General features: G+C 39.1%; 1 pseudogene; it reads right to left on the minus strand.

Annotated features, from left to right (window-relative positions):
• Window positions 1-1,029: 1,029 nt before the first annotated feature.
• LOC143647643 (transmembrane protein 45A-like) overlaps window positions 1,030-20,493 on the minus strand; it is a 29,522-nt pseudogene continuing 10,058 nt past the window's right edge.

Below are 20,493 nucleotides of genomic sequence, written 5' to 3' on the forward strand. Positions count from 1 at the left end.
TACCATCTTCACCTGCCCACAAGGCTGTTTCCTTTCCCTCAAGACTGGGTGGTGGTGCAAGGATTCCTCCATGCCTCCTGCCTTTTTCTCTTAGAGTACCGATTGGCCTTTCTGTTTAACATTGTTAACTAAACTAGCAGTCCACATCTTTCAATTTCACCTCAAAGACTCTAGATTCATAAAATGTGATAGGCAGAAAGGCTCTGCAGTTCTTTGAATTCAATTCTGATCAGAGAGAAGGTCAGGTTATTGCTAAAACCCTCAAGGCATGTTCATGGTAGAGACAGTATTAGAAACTAGGTTTCCTGATTCTACACTGGGAGCTCCTTAGAGCACAGGGGAGGTGAGGGCTCAGACTTTTAGTTGTTTTAACCTCTCAACTGTTTTGGCAGAGAAGATATCATGGTGGTAATGCTAAGCTTTCTACTCTTTACAGATAATATCATAACTTTCCTTTCCCAGTCTCTCATGGATTTGCAACCATGCATCCTCGAGATCCTATAGTTTTGATATCATTCACATTCTTTGAAAAATGCACAACTCAGGAGGACATCTGGCCTACTCCCTCCAGGGGACAACTCAGGTGTCACAAGAGTGGTGCCTCACTAAGAAGAATTTCGGTTTCACATAGCTTCTTTGTGGTGTAAGAGTGGGGTGCAATTGCATAGCCAAATCATAGATTTGAGGTTTCTGAAACAAAGTACATGTATTCATCTATTTCTCACTGCAGCAACAGAATAAAGAACTAGATTTACATTTTAGCAAATTACAGATGGCAGCAAGCTAAGGAATCTTGAGCATAAGAATGAGGAAAATAAAACCAATATTTTTCATTGTGTGGACATCAGACATCAGACGATCTTGGGAGAGTCCCTCCCACCCCTGAAATCTATGATTGATGTGAACAAGTGGACTAATCACCAGAATCACACTTAAAAATCTTAAAAATAAAATATTTAAATTCAAGTACTTTAACATAATTGAAAATACACATGATTCTCTCATGGTCATCTTCAAACAGTCATTCTCAAAACAAAAGAAAACCGTGAACAAAGACAATGCAATAAAAGATTTATCTAGGTAGACTGGATGCCCATCAAAATCACATCTCTTCTTCTGATTCCTGTTCTTGTTCAGCATTTTTCAGGAGTTCAGCTTCCAAATGGCAGAACCTCTTAAGTTTATATTTAACTAGCCTGAGGGGAATAAAAGGGTATCCCATGTTAGATGAATTTTAAAATAAAATTCCAAAACAATATGCATCTACAAAGCAAACTACAAATTATCTATGCAATTAGACAACCCTAAAAGGAAAATCATTTTTATTTGACTTCTGAGCTGTCTGAAAATTTTCATGGATTCAAGCAGGGTATATAAACAAATGCAATATGGATTTTGAATATTTTATGTGATTGCTTAATTTGATGCCGAATTATTCATAACTTAGACAATTTTGGAAACAAACAGGCTAATTTCTGGTCAGTGAAGAACAAAACCACATTCTCCATCTGACAAGCCCAGATGAAACAGAGCTCAGTTGAGCCTCTAAATGAGGATGGCACCTCGCTGTGAATTGCAAAGCATTTCTCCAGTCCTTTTCAAGAAAGTACCTGAAAAGTCATCTCCTTTCCCAGTGCTGGCAGCCCACAAAAAGGCCCATGTGTATGCTGGGCTGGATTTCCGCCCCTGTTTGCCTTTTCAGTGGGCCACCTTTGTGCAGGGACAGGCTGCTTAACTGCTACATGGTGGACTTTACCATAATGAATTAAGTTCGAAGAAGGTATCCTTGTGACTATTTGCAGAGTTTAGGAGAATCTCTAGGTTTGGAGAATCAGAGATTATTTTTGACATTGGAAGGTGTGAAGCTTCTTAATGTCAGGAGTTAGTAGGCTCTCCACTTCCTTAAGTGAGAAAAACAATATGTAACAAGAACTAGGCAAAGCTTTTCCTTTGTGCAATTCTTGTAAAGAGATTGTACAGTGACCAAATCAGTAAAACATGGTGACTTTCCAGATATCTATCAGACTATACAAACATTTTGATAAGCCAAATCATCAAAATCAGGTTTCTTTCTCCTTTCTGAATAACTTCACCAGCTGTGCTAGTTTGAAACTGATATGTGCTCCAGAAAAGCCATGTTCTTTCAATCCTAATCCACACTTGTGGGGGTAGGGTGGAACCTTTGATTAGATTGTTTCCAGGGAGATGTGACACATCCAATTGTGGATGTGACCCAGCTCATTCAAGGTGGGTCTTAATTAGTTAACTGGAATCCTTAAAGATTAAATGTGGATGTGACCCAGCTCATTCAAGATGGGTCTTAATTAGTTGACTGGAATCCTTAAAAGAGCCAACACAGGAAAACATTTTAGAAGCTTGGATGCAGATGCTTGGAGATGCTTGGTTGCTGACAGAGAGAGGCAGCATAGACGCAGATATTTGGAAAAGCATAAACCCCGGGAGATGCCAGGAGCTGAGTGAGCTGACAGAATCTATTCAGGATCCAGTGCCCAGCAGATGTCTCCATGCTCCACAAGGTAATAAGAAATCCAGAACATGGAGAAAGCCAAAGGAAGACAAGAGAACAAGTCCAGATATTGCCCCACAGAAGCTAAGGAAGGACCAGCAGATGTCCCAGCCACATGCTTCCCCATGTGTCAGAGGAAACCCAGACACCCTGTGGCCCTTTCTTCAGAGTCAAGGTATCTTTCTCTGAATGTCTCAGTTTGTACTTTTGTTTTTTGGTATGCTGTATGACAGGGTCACATTTCATTATTTTTCCCTGTGAGTATCCTATTATTGCAGTGCCATTTGTTGAATTTTTTTTTGTTTCTTTGTATACCAGTATCTTCACCCTGATTTTCTGCCTTCCCTCCTCTTACAATAAGGTCTTGCCTCCCACTAACCTGTAGTCAATCCCTGCACTTGGACTCTGGATCTTACTAGAGTATAAGCTGAATTAAAGAAGGGACCATCTTATTTAATGCCCCAGAATCTAGAACAATGCCTAATACACAGCAGCAGCTCAATTCACATGGAATGATTCAATGGACCACTGGAGCTGCCTGCAGGAGTTCTCATCACTCATCTATTCATAGAGGCTAATTCTTCAGTCCCTTTAAACTCAGCACTGACTCCTCAAATGAACAACACCAAGCAGGATAGACAACATGTATTGACTCATCAAGAGCCAAGGAAAATCCCTCTAAAATCATTTGCCTTTTTTTCCCTTAAATTAACTGTATATTTTGCTCTTGATGTCCTCGACTCTTTGAACAATGGTTCTCATGAACAAACTACTGGGATTAAATAATCTAAAGGCCAGGACAGTGTTTGCATCACTTAAAAACTTCACACAGTTTAAAAATATATATTAAAAAAAATGGAGGAATTAGTTGATTAATTTCTCTCCTGTTGACCCTTTTAGAGAATCAAAAGACATGATTGGTTAGCTTCTGTTTGGGGTGATGGAAAAGTTTTGGTAATATATATTGGTGATGTAATATATATCATTGTGAATATATATTTAATATATAAATATTGTGAATGTGATTAACACCACTGAATCACACAACTGAAAGTGGTTAAAAGGGAAAATTTCAGGGATATATATGTTGCTAATCGCTTTTCTGTGGTACGTAATACTTTCAAACTGGCACAGACACTTTTATGAATCTTAATTTACAGATATTTCCTGTTGGTTCTGTTTCTGAAGAGAACCCTGACTAATGCAATCAAACTCCTCAAAATTCTTCCAGAATCTTCTTCTTATCCATTTATAAAGCTGTTTCAGCATTTTTGATATCTGCATCTTATAGTACCCCACTTCTCTGGCAATAAAACCTGTTTCAGTTTGCTAATGTTGCCAGAATGTACTATACCAGAAATGGATGGGCTTTTATAAAGGGGATTTATTAGGTTACAAATTTACAGTTCTATGGCCATAAAAATGTACAAATTAAGGCACCAACAACAGAATGTCTTCTCTCAAGAAAGGCCAATCATGTCTGGAGTTTCTCTGTCATATGGGAAAGCACATGGCAACATCTGCTGACCCTTCACTCCTGGATTGATTTCTAAACCGGATCCTCAGCTTCTGGCATTTGTCATTTCTCTGCTCTCTGTGTTGGTTTTCCAAGCATCTGTGCTATCTCCAAAATGTCTCCCTTTTAAATGACTCCAGTAAACTAAGACCCAGCTTGAATGGGCAGGGCTATGTTTGCATGGAAAAAATCTAATCAAAGTTTCCACCCACAGTTAGGTGGGGCACATCTCCATGGAAACAATCTAATCAAGAGGTCCTACCTAAATAGCTCTGTACCCATAAGATTGGATTAAAAGAGCATGTCTTAAAGAAACAAACAAACAAAAAAACCCATGACTTTTCTGGGGTACATAACTGTTTGAAACCAGTGCAGAGTTTTATTGAAGATATGTACATTTAATGGGGCTGCCAGATAGAGGGAACTGCCTGATCAAAAGTTTAGAAAAGGGTGAGGTGTGGGGCAGAAGTTGGGGGTGAGGTGAGAGATTGAACAATATCAATGGAGTCTCTCATTTCCAAAACTGTAAATGGATTCGAAGTTCACTAGGGGTCTGGAAGCTTTTGAAGCAGGAGGAGACAGTAGTCATCTTTTGGCTCTGAATGAGAGCTGACATAAGGGAGAGGCTCCTTGATGACTGGAAATAATCTTGAAGACCACCTAGCCTCTAAGGAGAGGAGGCCTAGATATCAGCTTAGAAGAACAGAGGAAGAAGCCAAGTTTCACTCAACACAGAGTCAGCCTTAACAACCAGCTCATGTACAAACTTCAGGGTAAGAAATAGGACAGAATGGAATCAGTCACTGATAAGGCAGAATTCCCAGCTGCCAATGGCACTTGGACCTCTGACACAATCAAGGCAGGTTGTCTGAAGCCTAGCAGAGATATCCAGGAACTAGACAACAAAACAGTTTCCTCATTCGGAGACCCAGCACCAAAGCTACTTCAGCAGTGAAGCCACAAAGAAGTGCCAGTAGGAGGGGTGACCTGGAGTTCACATCTAGAGGGAAGAATGGAAAGTTGCTCCAACAGAGGCTGGGACTCCACTAGGGCTAGAAGTAACTACTGAATTTTAGGAATCTGGAGAACTTTCTGGATGTGAACAATTCAATACCGTAGCCACTAACCACATCGGTTCTTAAAATAAATTAAAACTAATGTGGCATAGCAACACTTCAAGTGCTCAATAGCCAGACATAGCTAATGGCTATGATATTGAACATTGCATAAAGACCATTCCTATCAGCACTAAGGCTTGACAGATTAGGTGCTGATAATTGCTATCAGCCAAATCAATTGTGGTTAGGCATAAACTACCTTCGAAAGAGGAACTGAACTCACCCCTTTGTATTTCTGAGCATTTTTCAAGCTGTAGTACAATTTTTAATCATGGGGATGCTTCTCTGGACTTCAAGAGTGCTTTATTCTTCTACCTCCATTTATTGCAATGGATTTTTAACTTTTTGCTTTGAAATAACTTAAAACTTACAGGAACATTGCAGAAACAATGCAAAAAAACAATACATGGAATGCCACTCTACCCCCTCACCAAGATCCAGATTTACCATTCTTTAGCATTTTGCCACACTTATTATAATCATTCTTTCCATCTGTTTATCTTTCTATCCATCATTATCTAATAATTTGAGAATAATTTGTATCCATCAGGCTTCCCTAACAATGCTTCCAACTACATTTTCTGAGAAGTCCACAATTTTAAAAATTAAGAGAAAGCATATAACCCATATACCAATTTCTTTCAGTTGTATCAATAATGTCCTCTTTTCTTTGGGTTGGAAAGATTTAAAAACTTTTTTATTTTAATAACATATATGCAACCTGTGTTCCCATTCAGATATATGATTCAGTACTGCACTGTATTTTAGTTGTCTGTTTCTCCTAATAGGACTAAATATTCTTCTAGGGCAAGGGCTATACCTCATTCATTTCTGATACATAATAATAATAATAATAATAATAATAATAATAATAACAATTATTGAGTTTTATGATGTCTTAAGTACTTCAAATATCATTTAGATGCTATTTTATCCCCATTTTACAAATGACGAAACTGAAACTTAATGTGGATAAGTAATTTGCCCAAAGTTATACAGCTGAGAAGTAGAAAAGCCAGGAATTTGTATTCTTATCACTGTTACAATGTTACTTGCCACCCTCTGAAACACTTTATCAGAGTCCTTGTAAAAACATGTATCATTCAACTAAATGATACTTTTAGAAATATCAGAGTAAATGTCAAATTAATCAGGTACTCAAAATTAAATGGGAGACCAAAAAGTTGTGAAAAAATAACACCAAGATTGGGAAATACAATGATGGAATAATGGACAAATAGAGTGCTCAGTGGAGGTGTGGGGAGGAATATTCAAGAGGAGGAAAAGCAAAAGCAAACTTTTAATTTCCAAGTTAGCTGATAATTTTCTGCTTTGCTAACCTGATCTGAGGGATGCTAAGGTATGAAATTCCCTTTGAATTTTAAGTTCAGCACTATAACACATTGATGGTAATATATACTAATAAATGGAACTTCCATGAACAACAATCACTCAGTAACTTACCAGGTGACAAAGGTGTAACTCATAGCAACAATGACAGGTGCGACTGCATAATGCCAGCAAAAGCAGATGGTGAAAAACATAATGCTGTCATGGTCCTTCTGATCCCACTCAGGTCCTCCAGTGAGGGGAGACACTACAAAAGCAATCTGTAATTTAAATAGAAAGGATGTAATGGAATCACCAGCCACATTCCCAGAGGTGGTACACTCCAAAATGCTTGGTTCGAAGATTAGTGGCATGTCACACGCCTATTATTCAATATGACACAGATAAAACATCAACTTTTGCTGCCTGTTTTAGTCATATGGACAGTAATATACCAGATCATACTTTTGGAAATAATTTTAAAGGACAATTAAAGATCAATTTTCAAAGTATGAACAGTAATTATCTCTAGGAATGGATGAACTTTTACAGAATGTCTTAGGTTTCTAAACCATGCAATTTCACTCCAGTTTTTCAAAGTTAGAGTACAAAAGGTTTAAGAAATAAATATCCATTGCTAATATTATATTTAATTGTAAAAGACTGAACACTTTTCCCCTGATGTCAGGAATAAGAAAAGAATGTCTGCTTTTAGTACTTCTACTCAACATTATATTAGAAGTTATAGTCAGAAAAATTAGGCGAGAAAGAGAAATAAAAGGCATACAGATTGGAATGGAAGAAGTTAAATTATCTCTATAAACATGGTTTTATACATAGAAACTCCCACAGAATTCACATACACAGTCAAAAAAAATTAAACTGTTAGAGCTTAAGAACAATTCTGCAAAGTTTCAGGGCACATGATCAAAATGCCCCAAATCAATTGTATTTCTATACACTAGTGAACAAAATGTAAATGAAATTAACAAAACAATTTCACTTGAATAGAATAAAAAAGAATAAAATTCTTAAGAATAAATTCAATCAAGCAGGTATGAGACTTATACACTGAAAACTACAAAACATTATTGAAAGAAACTTACAAAGACCTAAATAAATAGAAAGTCATTCTAGTCTATACCCTATATTGGAAAACTTAACTATAGTAAAGATGGCAATAGTACACAAAGTTGTCCATCACATTCAGTTCAATTCAATCCTAGTCTAAATTCCAGCAATCCTTTTTTGAAGAAATAGAAAAGCTGAGCCTAACATTTATATGAAATTATAAGGGACCCCAAAGAGCTAAAACAATCTTGAAAAAGAACAAAGTTATAATACTCATACTTCCTGATTTCAAAAGTCACCACAAAGTTACAGGAATCAAAACAGTGTGGGATTGGTCTAAGGATAGACATATAGATAAGTGGAATAAAATTGCAAGAGCAGAAATAAATCCTTACATATATGGTTAATAGTTTTCCGACAAGGGTGCTAAGGCCATTCAATGGGAAAAGTCGCTTAGCAAATTGGGCAAAAAAATCTGGTGGGAATATAAAATGGTGCGAGCACTGTGGAAAATAGTTTGGATATCTCTGAAAATTTTAAACATAGAATTATCATATGACACAGCAATGCCACTCCCCACATATATAGCCAAAAGAACTGGAAACAAGTATTAAAAGAAAAATTTATAAAAGAATGTTATGACTGCACTATTTGTAATATCCAAAAGGTGAAAAAACACAAATTCCATTACTGGCGAATGGATAAATAAGATATGCTATATCCATATACTGGATTATTATCCAGCCATAAAAAGGAATGAAGTAGGCACTTGCTGTAATGTGGACAAACCTCGAAAAGATTATGCTAACTAAAAGAAGCCAGACACAAAAGTCACATATAGTGTGATCCCATTTACATTAAATATCTAAAAAAGGTAAATATATAGAGATAGAAAGCCTAGTGGTAGTTTCCAGGGTTAGAGGAAGAGGGAAAAGGTGGATGACTGCCTAATAGATGAGGGTTTCTTTTTTGGGGAATGAAAAGTTCTGTAAGTAGATGGTGGTAATACTTGCATAACATTGTGAATGTCCTAAATGCCTCCCACTGTACACTAGAAGGCGCCTAATACTATGTTACCTCAATATAAACAAATAAATAATAAATCATGTTCCTATTTCTGGCTTCCTTTTGATTGGAAAGAGAACTGCTATTTGTAGCACCAAGCACATATACTTCACAATAACCTTGAATCATGAAGAAGGCATCATTATTCCTATTTTATAGAGAGGAATTCAGAGATCTCAGTGATATCCCAAATATTAAAAAATGACAATGACTGAGGAAGGATTCCAAACCAGGAGTGTCTGTCCCCTAAAACTCTGTATGTTCCTACTTCCCCCTGCTCTTTCTCACCATATAGCCCTTCTTCCTGCAGCAAGATGGACAGTGGACTGGACAACAGGGTCAGTTTGAATCACCAGGCAATTCTGAGACAACTGAATGATCAGTAATGAGATGGAAAGCATGGGATTAAGTTATCCTTAAAACACAGATTACAGACTAGTGGCCTCTGAGCCACATCTAATTCAAAGACATGTTTTGTCTGACCTGCACTGTTTTTAAGATAATTTGATTAGTTGTCAACATTTTAAAAATTAGAGACTATCACATAAAAGTTTGCATTTTCAGTTTATTTGTAAAGATCAAAATATCTGTTGACACTAGACCTGGAATCCCAAGTGGCAGCCATAGCTGGAATATGCAAACTCCATCAAGACATCATATTGGTTATATACTCGGCCTTTTATATCAGCATTTCTTCAGAACCAAGTGGTGCTAGAGGTGATGAATTTTTTTTCAGCCCATGTGAAATACATGTATTTTCCAACATGTTGCATTAATTTAAAGTAGCACAGTACTTTATAATCATTTATTTTTCTCATCTTTCTTTACAACCCAGGAGACAGGATGCATGTGTTGTCTCTACTTTAAAGATAGAAAAATGAAATAAAGCATCCATCTCCAAACACTTCCAAAGACAACTCTAGCATTATTGCTGTGTCTCACCAACATGGTTACATTCAAAAGGGATGCCAACAACTCTGGCAGAAAACTCATCAGTCATCACATTAGAGATCTGAGCCTGCATTACTCAGAAATTACAGGAGAATGCCATCCAGCTGGTTTGTCTATTGCTTTGTACATGCCAGTGCTTTGCGAGATACCTTTTATATATTTCTGGGAAATCTCACTGTGGGACCTAAGTTATCTGGGAAGTTCCCAGAAAAAGGCAAGAATTTCTAGTTCCTGTGTGCTCACTCTGGAAATGGCAAGGGGGACCTGCATGTGGTCAACTCCCAGTTCAAGAAGATTGGCTGTTTAAGTTTGAGTGTCAGAACTGCGAAAATCTGCTTCTTACAGTAACTCCTGGAAGTAAATAGAAATTCTGTGTCAAGAAAGTGCATTTTTAGGGATGGTAGTATATTAGGGTTCTTTAGAGAAACAGAATCGACAGGCGATATCTGTAAATATGAGATTTATAAAAGTGTCTCACACAACCATGGGAGTGCAAGAGTCCAAAATCCATAGGCAAGCTGTAAAGCTGGCAACTCTGGTGAAGGGTCTCAACAAACTCCACAGGAGAAGTTTGCTAACTGAAGAAGAAAAAAAAATGATCTTTGCTCCCTTAAAAGTCTTCAACCAACTGAATGAAATCCAACTGATTGGATTACTTCATTGCTGGGGACCTTTGGTTGATTACAGATGTAATCAGCCATGGCTGCAATAAACTGATTGATGATTTAATACACTAGCTTCTCACTTATCATCCAGCCATGAAGTATCCTTGTTGTAACATTTAGGCCAGTGCTTGCCTGGCCAGACAAACCTGGGCAACATCACCTGGCCAACTTGACATCAGAATCTAATCATCAACAGTCACCCCTTGTTAACTTGACAGCTATACACATCAGCTTTAAACATTCTTAATTTCTAAATAGAACACAGTAACAGATAAACATTTTGACAAACAGTACTCAACTGTCCTGTGTACAACCTGAAGTGCACTAAATCTCTCCAGAATAGGGTGCAAGTCCTTAGGTAATATTCATTCTTAAACTTGATATTCTATGACTTAAATGCTATAACATGAACAATACAATTTATCTCATATGATAAGAAGAAAACAAGATATTTGCTTTATGTACAAATACAACATACTCATAACAAAACAAGGAGGAAATAGTCAACCATAACAGTCCTCACTTCTGTAACTGGTCATGCAGTCATAGTTCATATTTATTACTACCTATTTCCACTACCAATTCCATATTCCCTTTACCCTCAGCAAACACTTCAGTTGGCCATGTTTCTTTGCCAGGTGAAGGAATTCAAACCTTCATTCCTGAAGTGTCTGGGCCACTGGTAGTCTTGCCTGGATTGGGTTGTTGCAGTTTTCACTGACTTTAATCTCAAGGCATGGTAGTACTAAGAGACAACCTAGGAAATCTCCTGTATTCCACGAAAACTCTTCTTAACCTCTATTGTGTAGTTGTAGTCCCAGTTCCCCTTGATAGTTAGGATCAATCACCCTAGCCTGTACAGTAATCCCTATCTTTCCCCGTTGATTCAGAAGTATGAGAAGCCCAAAGTGGCCAGGTGGTAGTCTTAACTGCCAGTTCATTGGAATCATTGTTGCATCTCCTGGGTAGGAGCACTCCTTCTGGAATGAGGACCTGTAAACTGGCAAAGCCTAAGGTTTCAGGGACAAGAAGCAAAATTTTTTCTAGCGGATCACTAGAGGTGATAGTGGTGATGTCACTTCTGTTTGCTCCCCTTGATTCCTGTACCTGTGAATCCTGGATATGGGAGGAACAGCAATATAGAATGGACACTGATTCAGAGCATATATAGCTTCCTTGAAACATTGCCCCAGCCATGCAAGGTATTGTCACTTAGTTGGTGCTGTAATTGGGCCTTCAAAAGGCCATTCCACCATTCTATCAATCCAACTGCCTCTGGATGATGGGGAACATGGTATGACCAGAGAATTCCATGAGCATGTGCTCATTCTTGCACTTTATTTGCTGCTAAGTGGGTTCCCTGATCAGAAGCAATGTTGTGTGGAATACCATGATGGTGGATAGGGCATTCCATAAGTGCCCAGATGGTAGTTTTGGTGGAAAAATTGCACACAGGGAAGGCAAACCCATATCTGAGATATGTGTCTCTTCCAGTTAGAACAAAATGCTTCCCCTTCCATGATGGCAGTCACCCAATGTAATCAACCTGCTACCAGGTAGCAGGCTGATCACTAAGGGGAATGGTGCCATAATGGGGAATGAGTGTGGGTCTCTGCTGCTGGGAGATTGGGCATTCAGCCATGGCTGTAGCCAGGTTAGCCTAGGTGAGTGGAAGTCTATGTTGCTGAGCCCATGCATAACCTCCATCCCTACCACCATGACCACTTTGTTCATGAGCCCATTGGACAATGGCAGGTATGGCTTGGGAAAGAGGCTAACTGGTATCTACAGGATGAGTAATCTTATCCACTTGATTATTAAAATCTCCTTCTGCTGAAGTCACCCTCTAGTGGGCATTCAAATGGGACACAAATATCTTCATGGCTTCTGCCCACTTAGAAAGGTCTATCCACATACCTCTTCCTCAGACCTCTTTTTCACCAATTTTCCAATCATGCTCCTTCCAAGTACCTGTCCACCCAACCAAACCATTAGCAACAGCCCATGAGTCCATATACTAACACACCTCTGGGAAGTTCTGCTTCCAAGCAAAATGAACAACCAGGTGCAGTACCTGAAGTTCTGCCCACTGGGAGGACTTCCTACATCCCAGAAAGGGGCTCTAGGGCTGCATCTGTCCTCTTTTGCGTGGTGCCGCATATCATGCAGAACCATCTGTAAACCAAGCCTGAGTTTTCACTTCCTCACTAAACTGACTGAAAGGAACTCCCCAACAGGCCTTAACACTGGGCTGGGAAAGAGAGGGTAATGTGGCAGGAATGGGGGCCATGGGCTTTTGGGCCACTTCCTCATGTAACTTACTTGTACCTTCAGGACCTGCTTGAAACCTATCTCATATATACCATTTCCATTTTATGATGAGTGCTGCTGTACATGCCCAACTTTTTGGCTGGGTGGGTCAGGCAACAACAGCTCATGATAGCAACTCGGGTCTCATGGTAACTTGGTGGCCCATGGTTAAGCATGCAGTCTCTACTAAGGCACAGTAGCAGGCCAAGAGCTGTTTCTCAAAAGAAGAGTAGTTATCTACAGAGGAGGGAAAGGCTTTACTTCAAAGTCCTAAGGGTCTGTGTTGTGTTTCTTCTATAGGGACCTGCCAAATGCTCCAGACATAATCTCTATTTACCATTGACACTTCCAGCACCATTGGATCTGCTGGATCATATGGTCCAAGTGACAGAGCAGCCTGGACCTGTTGCAGAACCTCCTCTTGTTCTAGTCCACACACAAAACTAGCAGCTTTTCTGTTCACTGGATAAATGGGCTGGAGTAGCACACCCAAACAAGGAATTTGTTGTCGCCAAAATCCAAAAAGACCAACTAGGCGTTGTGCCTTTTCTTTTGGTCATAGGAGGGGCTTGATGCAACAGTTTATCCTTCACCTTAGAAGGGGTATTTCAGCATACCCCACAACAGAGGACACATAGAAATTTCACTGAGGTGGAATTTTTTTGTGGATTTTTCTCCCATCCTTTGACATGCAAATAATTTACAATAAGACTAGAGTAGTTGCTACTTCTTACTCACTAGGTTCAATTAACATGATATCATCAATGTGATGGATCAGTGTGATGTCTTGTGGGAAGGAGAAATGACCAAGCTCTCTGTGGACAAGATTATGACATAGGGCTGGGCTAGAGAGTTGACATAAGCCTGAGGTAGAATAGTAAAGGTGTGCTATTGATCTTGCCAGCTGAAGTAAACTGTTTCCGGTGGTCCTTATTAAGAGTTATTGAGAAAAAAGCATTTGCCAGATCAATAGTTGCATACCAGTTACCAGGGGATATGTTGATTTTCTGAAGCAATTATACCATACCTAGAATAGCAGCTGCAGTTGGTGTAACATGGTTAAATATATGATAATCCATTGTAATCCTCCAAAACCCATCGGTTTTCTGCACAAGAAAATAGGAGAGTCAAATGGGGATGTGGTGGGAATCACCACCCCTGCATCCTTCAAGTCCTTAAGAGTGGCACTAATCTCTGCAATCCTCCAGGAATCCATTATTACTTCTGATGTACTATTTTCCTGGGTAAGGGTAGTTATAGTGGCCTTCCTACCATGATAGCCTTCATTCCACGAGTTAAGGAACCAATGTTGGGATTCTGTCTGTTGCTGAGTATATCTATTCCCATTTTGCATTTTGGAACTATTGAAATAGCCACAGAATGGAGCTGGGGACCCACTGGACCATTGTGAGGTGGAGATCAAAATCCATTGATCACCTGACCTCCCTAAGCACCTACTATGACTAGTAGGCCAGAGTGATGTTTTGGGTCTTCTGGGATTAGTGTCACTTCTGAGCCAGTGTTTAATAAGCCCTAAAAGGTTGATTATTTCCTTTTACCCAGTGCACAGTCATGCTGGTAAAAAGCCATAGGTCTCCTTGGGAAGGCTTGGAGGAAGGGTAATAGCATAAATTTCGGGCAGTGTAATAGGGTCCTTCCCCAAGGATACTCAGCCTTACCCTCATTCAAGGGGCTCTAGAGCTGTACACTGTCTCAAGTCTGGAAATTGATTAGGGGGCTGTGACTCTCTGTTTTTATAATTCAAGTTAGACTTCTATTCGGTTGATCAGAACTTTGTTGCTTATATAGCTCAAACAAGAATATAGGAGACTGGCCATCTGTTTTACTTCTATGTACCCCATACTCTACAAGTCAACACCTCAAGTCTCTGTGAGTCAGAGTAGTTTGACTGCTGCTTTGAGTCTGCTATCCATTATGCTAGCCATGCCTTCATCATCTATGGTGATTAACTATTGCTACCTGGCTTCTGCCAATTGGAGTTCAAACATCCCCATTGTGTTTAATGATTCCAACTCTGCGACAGCAGTTCCTACAGTAAGATCTGACCTACAGAGAAGTGCAACTGCAGAGCTCTTCAGGGATGATGGTGCTAATTTCACAAATTTATTCCTCAAAGTCTTGGTTAAAGGTGTGTCCTCTGGACATTCCTGGAGTGTGGAGCAAATCTTCCATGATAAACCCACTCTAATATTCCAATCTCTCTAAGCCTCTGGATCCCCTTATCTGCATTATACCAGAGCAGTTCTGACATTTTGACCTCAGCTAATGTCCACCACTTTTTGATACATGTTTTAGCCAACCATTCTTACAAACTGTTCAAACATTCTTCTAACCCCTTGAGCTACAACATTAATTGCAGAATTTTTGCTTCCTGGGCCCATATCAATAAATTCAGCTTGATCCAACCTTATATTCCTTCCACCATCATCCCACACCTTTATTATCCATTCCCACACATATTCTCCTGGTTTCTGTCTACACAGATTGGAAAACTCATGCAGTTCTTTTGAAGTGCAGCAACCTCCTCATGGGTTACACTTTGTACTTCACCTCTAGGGGCCTGTTGGGACTTTATTCTAGTTACAGGTCTTGAAGAAAAGATGGGTGGTGGGCATGGGTCATGAAAAGAAATAGAAGCATCTTTCAAGCCAATTTCATCAGGGCATTCCATTACAGTTTCATCTGGTGAAACAGGATTAATTGCTGCAGACAGAGGAGTAAGGGCTGTTTCCCCAGGGAAGGTGGTTACAGATTTAGCAGGTGCTAAAGGGTTAATCTTTTTAGGTGGAGGCTGGATGGCAGACTCCTCTGGGCAGACTGGAGATCGGAGAAGCCATTTTCTCAAGGCAGGCTGAAGATTGGTTGGTTTTTTCTTCAGGGCAAGCTGGAAATGGGGTGGCTGTTTCCTCAGGACAGACCATTAGAGGCCTATCCAGCAAAGACTCAGTAGGTTCTAGTGTTTCCATGTCCCCATTGCCATCATTATCAAGTCATATGTCCCCATTCCAAGTTTCAGGATCCCATACTTTCCCCATCAAAGCCCTTACTTTAACAGCAGACATCCTGCAAGGTTAAGGTTTTAGTTTACGCTGTAAATTTGCTACTAGCACAATAGGCTCTCTAGTCTTATTGTGCAAGTCTGTGACCACAGGAAATAAGATTTTCTTTCAGGACACACATGGAAACTTTTACATTTTTCATGTGGTGATTAAGTTGCAAATTTGAAGCCTTCAGCTCATCCCTTTCCCTCATAACTGTATCCAACATATCTAACAACAACCAGCCAACATCATTATACCTTTTAACTCCACAAAACTCCATTAAGGTATCAAAAACACTCTCATCCAGAATCTTGCCTCATATAAGCATACAATTAGCAGAATCAAAAGATGTTATTTTGTGTATTTCTCTTGCCAAGTCACACCATGAACTGTCAGTGCCATCTTGATTATTGGAAACAGTCATTAGTGCCTTTGAGTCTAATCAGAGTAGAAAACCAATTGGAGAAACCCATTTTTAATATTCTGTTTTTTAAGAACCAGTACCGGCACCAACCTGTATTATTCAGAGTTCTCTAGAGAAATAGAACCAACAGGAAATATTTGTTAAATATGAGATGTATAAAAGTGTCTCACTCAACCGTGGGAATGCAACAGTCCAAAATCCTTAGGCAGGCTGTGAAACAGGCAACTCTGATGCAGGGTCTCGATGTACTTCATGGAGAGGTTGGCTGGCTGAAGAAGAAGAAAAAAGTCTCTTTTCTCTCTTAAAAGTCTTCAACCTGTTGAATCAACTCTAATAAACTGAATGACGACTTATTAAACCAGACTTCTGGCTTATCAACCAGCCATGAGATATCCTTGCATTAATCATCAGGCCAGAGTTGGCCTGACCAGACAACTGGGCACCAATACCTGGCCAAGTTGACACCAGAACCTAATCACTACAGCAAACTTAAGGAATTAAGGACTAGCACCCCAGTTCCCACCTACTAGAGCTGTCAATGTTCCTCCAATGCCAACTCACACAGCCCACACTTGGGGAGTCATTTGCTTCAGCACCCAAGATGTAAAGGTTAGTAGTCAAGAACAAAGTACGCAAAGGAACATCACTACCCAGAAGTCTCAAGCCTAAACACAATGGTAACTCATCCTTCTTTCAAATTCCACTCAATTTCACCTTCTCTTGGAACCTCTCCCAGCCCTTTTCCTCTGGAATTAATTGTACCATCTTCAGGGTGGCATGAATTTTCAAATTATAGCATTTAGTTTTTGTAATAATCCTGTGAGATATTATTTCAATTTTATAGTTGGGGAAACATAAAGTCACAGAATATCTTGTCAGCAGTCATGGGGACACCTGCAGGATTTTTTTTCTCTTTTTTCTATTGCATGATGCAGCAAAGTTATTGAGAGACCATTTTTTACTGTAATGTGATTCAGTGAAAAAAAGACATTTTTATGCATTGGGAGAAGGGTTCATTCTACCTCTGGGTATGACTCAATCATTTGAGTTATAAAAGTGTGGCCAGTCTGAGCATTTGCCTTCTTCAGTTCACATTTCATATTTAGGGTTTCAAGAATCTAAGTGTGCCCTTCCTCTAATATGCCTATACATCTTTTGGGCACTGGCATTAACCATATATTGAGAACTAGCAAGAGACAAAATTGGTGGAAAGCAAATCACAATGTAATTTTATTAGCTGAAGATAGAATTTCAACCACAAAACAATCATACACAACATACAGCAACAAAACTCAGAAGGATAATAAATTTACCTAGGTCTCTAGACATTTTTGTCTCAGCAGAATCTGGGAGTGGATAAGGTTACTATGTTTAAAATTTCATTTCTTGGCAGCTTTTGTGTTTGCATTGGAATAAAGTGGTCATTTTTCTTTAAGCTTACAGACATTATTTAGTCTGGTCACCAGGTAACTAAGGAAACTCTTCTAGAGTTTCTAGAGTTTTTCCAGACAGAAAAGCATTCTAAATAGTCACAGAATTTATGCCCAAGGACTTTAACCTCATATCTCTATTTTAGAAAAGCATTTTGGGAAATATAAAATCATTATTTCTTTGCTCAACAGGACAACAATAGGCCAACCTAGTCTCAGCTATGATTCAGCCCACAGCCTCTCCCTCAGATCCCGAGCATTAGTCATCACTTATTGCTTAAACACTAATTTTATTAATTCTCCTCTCAGCTGTTTATTCTTTTTTCAACTTTCTTTGGATTTTCTCTCTTTTTACATTCTAACTTCCTTATTTGAATATTTACTCTTTAACAAATTATCTAATAAATATTTGTGGAAAGATATACTGTCTTTTCAAATACATGGAACACTTACAACACTAACAATGGGCTAGGTATCAAAGGAAGTCTCAACACATTTCAATCTGCATTTTAGAAAACACATTCTGTAGCCACAAAGTAATTAATTTAGAAATGACTAATGAAATGCAAAATGAAAAGAATGTGTTTGGGAACTTGAAAATGCACTCCTTAATAATTCATAAACTAAAAAGGAAAGCACAGGGACATCATTAACATCATGATATAAGACAGCTACTGAAAACCTCTCACCAGATATTTAGCAAAAAAAAGGACAATTCTTACTTTTTCAGAATTCTGGAGGAAGGTCAAGACTAGAGAAGGATTCCACAAATGCTGAATCAAAGAAAGAGAATATCAGCTAGGAAACCCACCCTCCTCTTCATTGGCCTCGTGCAGCTCAGGAGGTGCCCAGATGCAGCAGCAGCTAAGATCCCTTCCACCCTTCAATGGGAACACAGTCTATAAAATCTCTTCCAGCTGTGAGACGGATCCCCGCCTACAGCCCGACAGAGATCCAAGCCCACAGGGACCCACCGCAGGACTTGAGCTGTTGGTGAGGACAGAATAAAACAGGGCAGTAAAGAGTTTCCAAAATAGGGGAATAAAGAGGGAATGGTAGCTTCTTTCCCCAAAGCAACAAGTATCCACGCAGAAACTGCCAAAATCTAATGTTTGAGGACCCAGGGAACAGGGGGAAATACTTCAGCCCAGGTCAGAGAGGTATGAACAGTCAGAGAGAATATGAACAGAGACTGTGATTCCAGACCTCCGTCCTGGTTCCTATCCTTCCACCCATGAGGAAAACAGCAGTGGGAGGTCCACTCCTTGCCTGGGGGGATGGCTACAGATTGCTGCAGCTGGGGGAGTCCTTTGCCACAAGTACAGTGTGGGACAAAGTCCCAAACTGTGCCAGATTTTGACGGGTGAAGTGAGAGCTCAAGAACCCCACGGTTTCAGTCCCAGCTGGTCAGTTGCTGTCTGGCTCCAGGGGTAAACAGCTTCTGAAAACAAGTAAGCCGCCAAATACCGCCATCTGCTGGGTAGGCTGGGAAGTGCAGGGAAAAATTACAGGACTTTTCAGAGCCTTTCCAAGACTCTGTCCCGGGATCAATGGAGCTGGGCCACAATTCTTGCATGGATTGCTGTTTTGGCTGAGAAATATGGATTACCCAATTTTTGAAGCAGTGCCCTGATACAAACCCAGGCAACAATCAAATCCTTCACAAGAGAAAGAAACCAGCCCATCAAGATAATCAGATGGCCATATGCCAGCAAAAAAATCACAAGGCATACTAAAACTCGAGAAGAAATGGCCCAAAGGAACAAATAAAAAAGTTCGAGGAGACACAGAATCTGGAAAAACTATTTAAGAGGTGCAAACAAATCTCATGAACCAATTCAGAGAAATAAAGGAAGAATGTATAAAGAGATAAAAGATATTAAGAAGATACTAGAAGAACAAACAGAAGAATTTGAAAGAATACATAGAAAACTAACAGAAATTATGAAAATAAAAGGCACCATCAATGAAATTAAAAATATACTAGAGAGATATTGAAAAATATACTAGAGGCATACAGCAGCAGATTTTAAGAGGTGAAAGAAAGAATCTGTGAGCTGGAAGACAGATCAATTGAATATAAACTGACAAAAGAACAAATGGGAAAAAAAAGGAAAAATTTGAGCAGGGTCTCAGGGAAATGTTTATGGGCTTTGTGTTATCAAAGCCCATAAACATACAGAACATGGGTGTCCCAGAAGGACAAGAGAAACTAAAAGGGCCAGGAGGAATAACAAAGGAAATAACAGAAGAAAATTTCAGACCCTTATAAAAGACATAGATATGGAAATCCAAGAAGGCCAAGGTATTCCAAACAAAATAATTTCAAATTGATACACTCCAAGACACATAATAATTGGACTGTCAAATAGCAAAGAGATGGAGAAAATTCTGAAAACAGGAAGAGAAAAGTGCTTCACCACATACAAGGGAAACCAAATAATATTGCCAATTTCTCATCAGACACCATGTATACAAAAAGGCAGTGGTATGATATAAGATACTGAAAGAGAAATATTGCCAGCCAAGAATTCTTTATGCAGCAAAGCTGTCCTTTAAAAATGAGGGAGAATTTTAAATATTCGCATATAAAAAGAAGCTGAGAGAATTTGTCAACAAGGGACAAGTTCTATGAGAAGAAGTAAAAAGATTTCTGCTGGCTGAAAAGAAAAGATAGGAGAGAGAGGTCTGGAGGTGCATAGAGAATTGAGGATTACTAGTAAGGTTAATTTATGGATAAAAAGAGAGAGGGAGAGAGAGAAATAGATATGAGAAATAAAAAACAACGGTTACAATGGTTGAATTCAGAACCACCTTTACAGTAATAACTTTGAATGTTAATGGATTAAACTCTCCAATCAAATGACACAGATTGACAGAAAGGATTTTAAAATATGATCCATCTCTTGCTATTTATAAGAGACTCATTGTAGAACCAAAGCTACAAATAGTTTGAGAGTCAAGGGATGGAAAAAGATATTCCACACAAGTAGTAACCAAAACAACAATAACAACACCAAACTGG

Source organism: Tamandua tetradactyla, chromosome 10, assembly GCF_023851605.1.
Source record: "Tamandua tetradactyla isolate mTamTet1 chromosome 10, mTamTet1.pri, whole genome shotgun sequence".
Taxonomy (NCBI): Eukaryota; Metazoa; Chordata; class Mammalia; order Pilosa; family Myrmecophagidae; genus Tamandua; species Tamandua tetradactyla.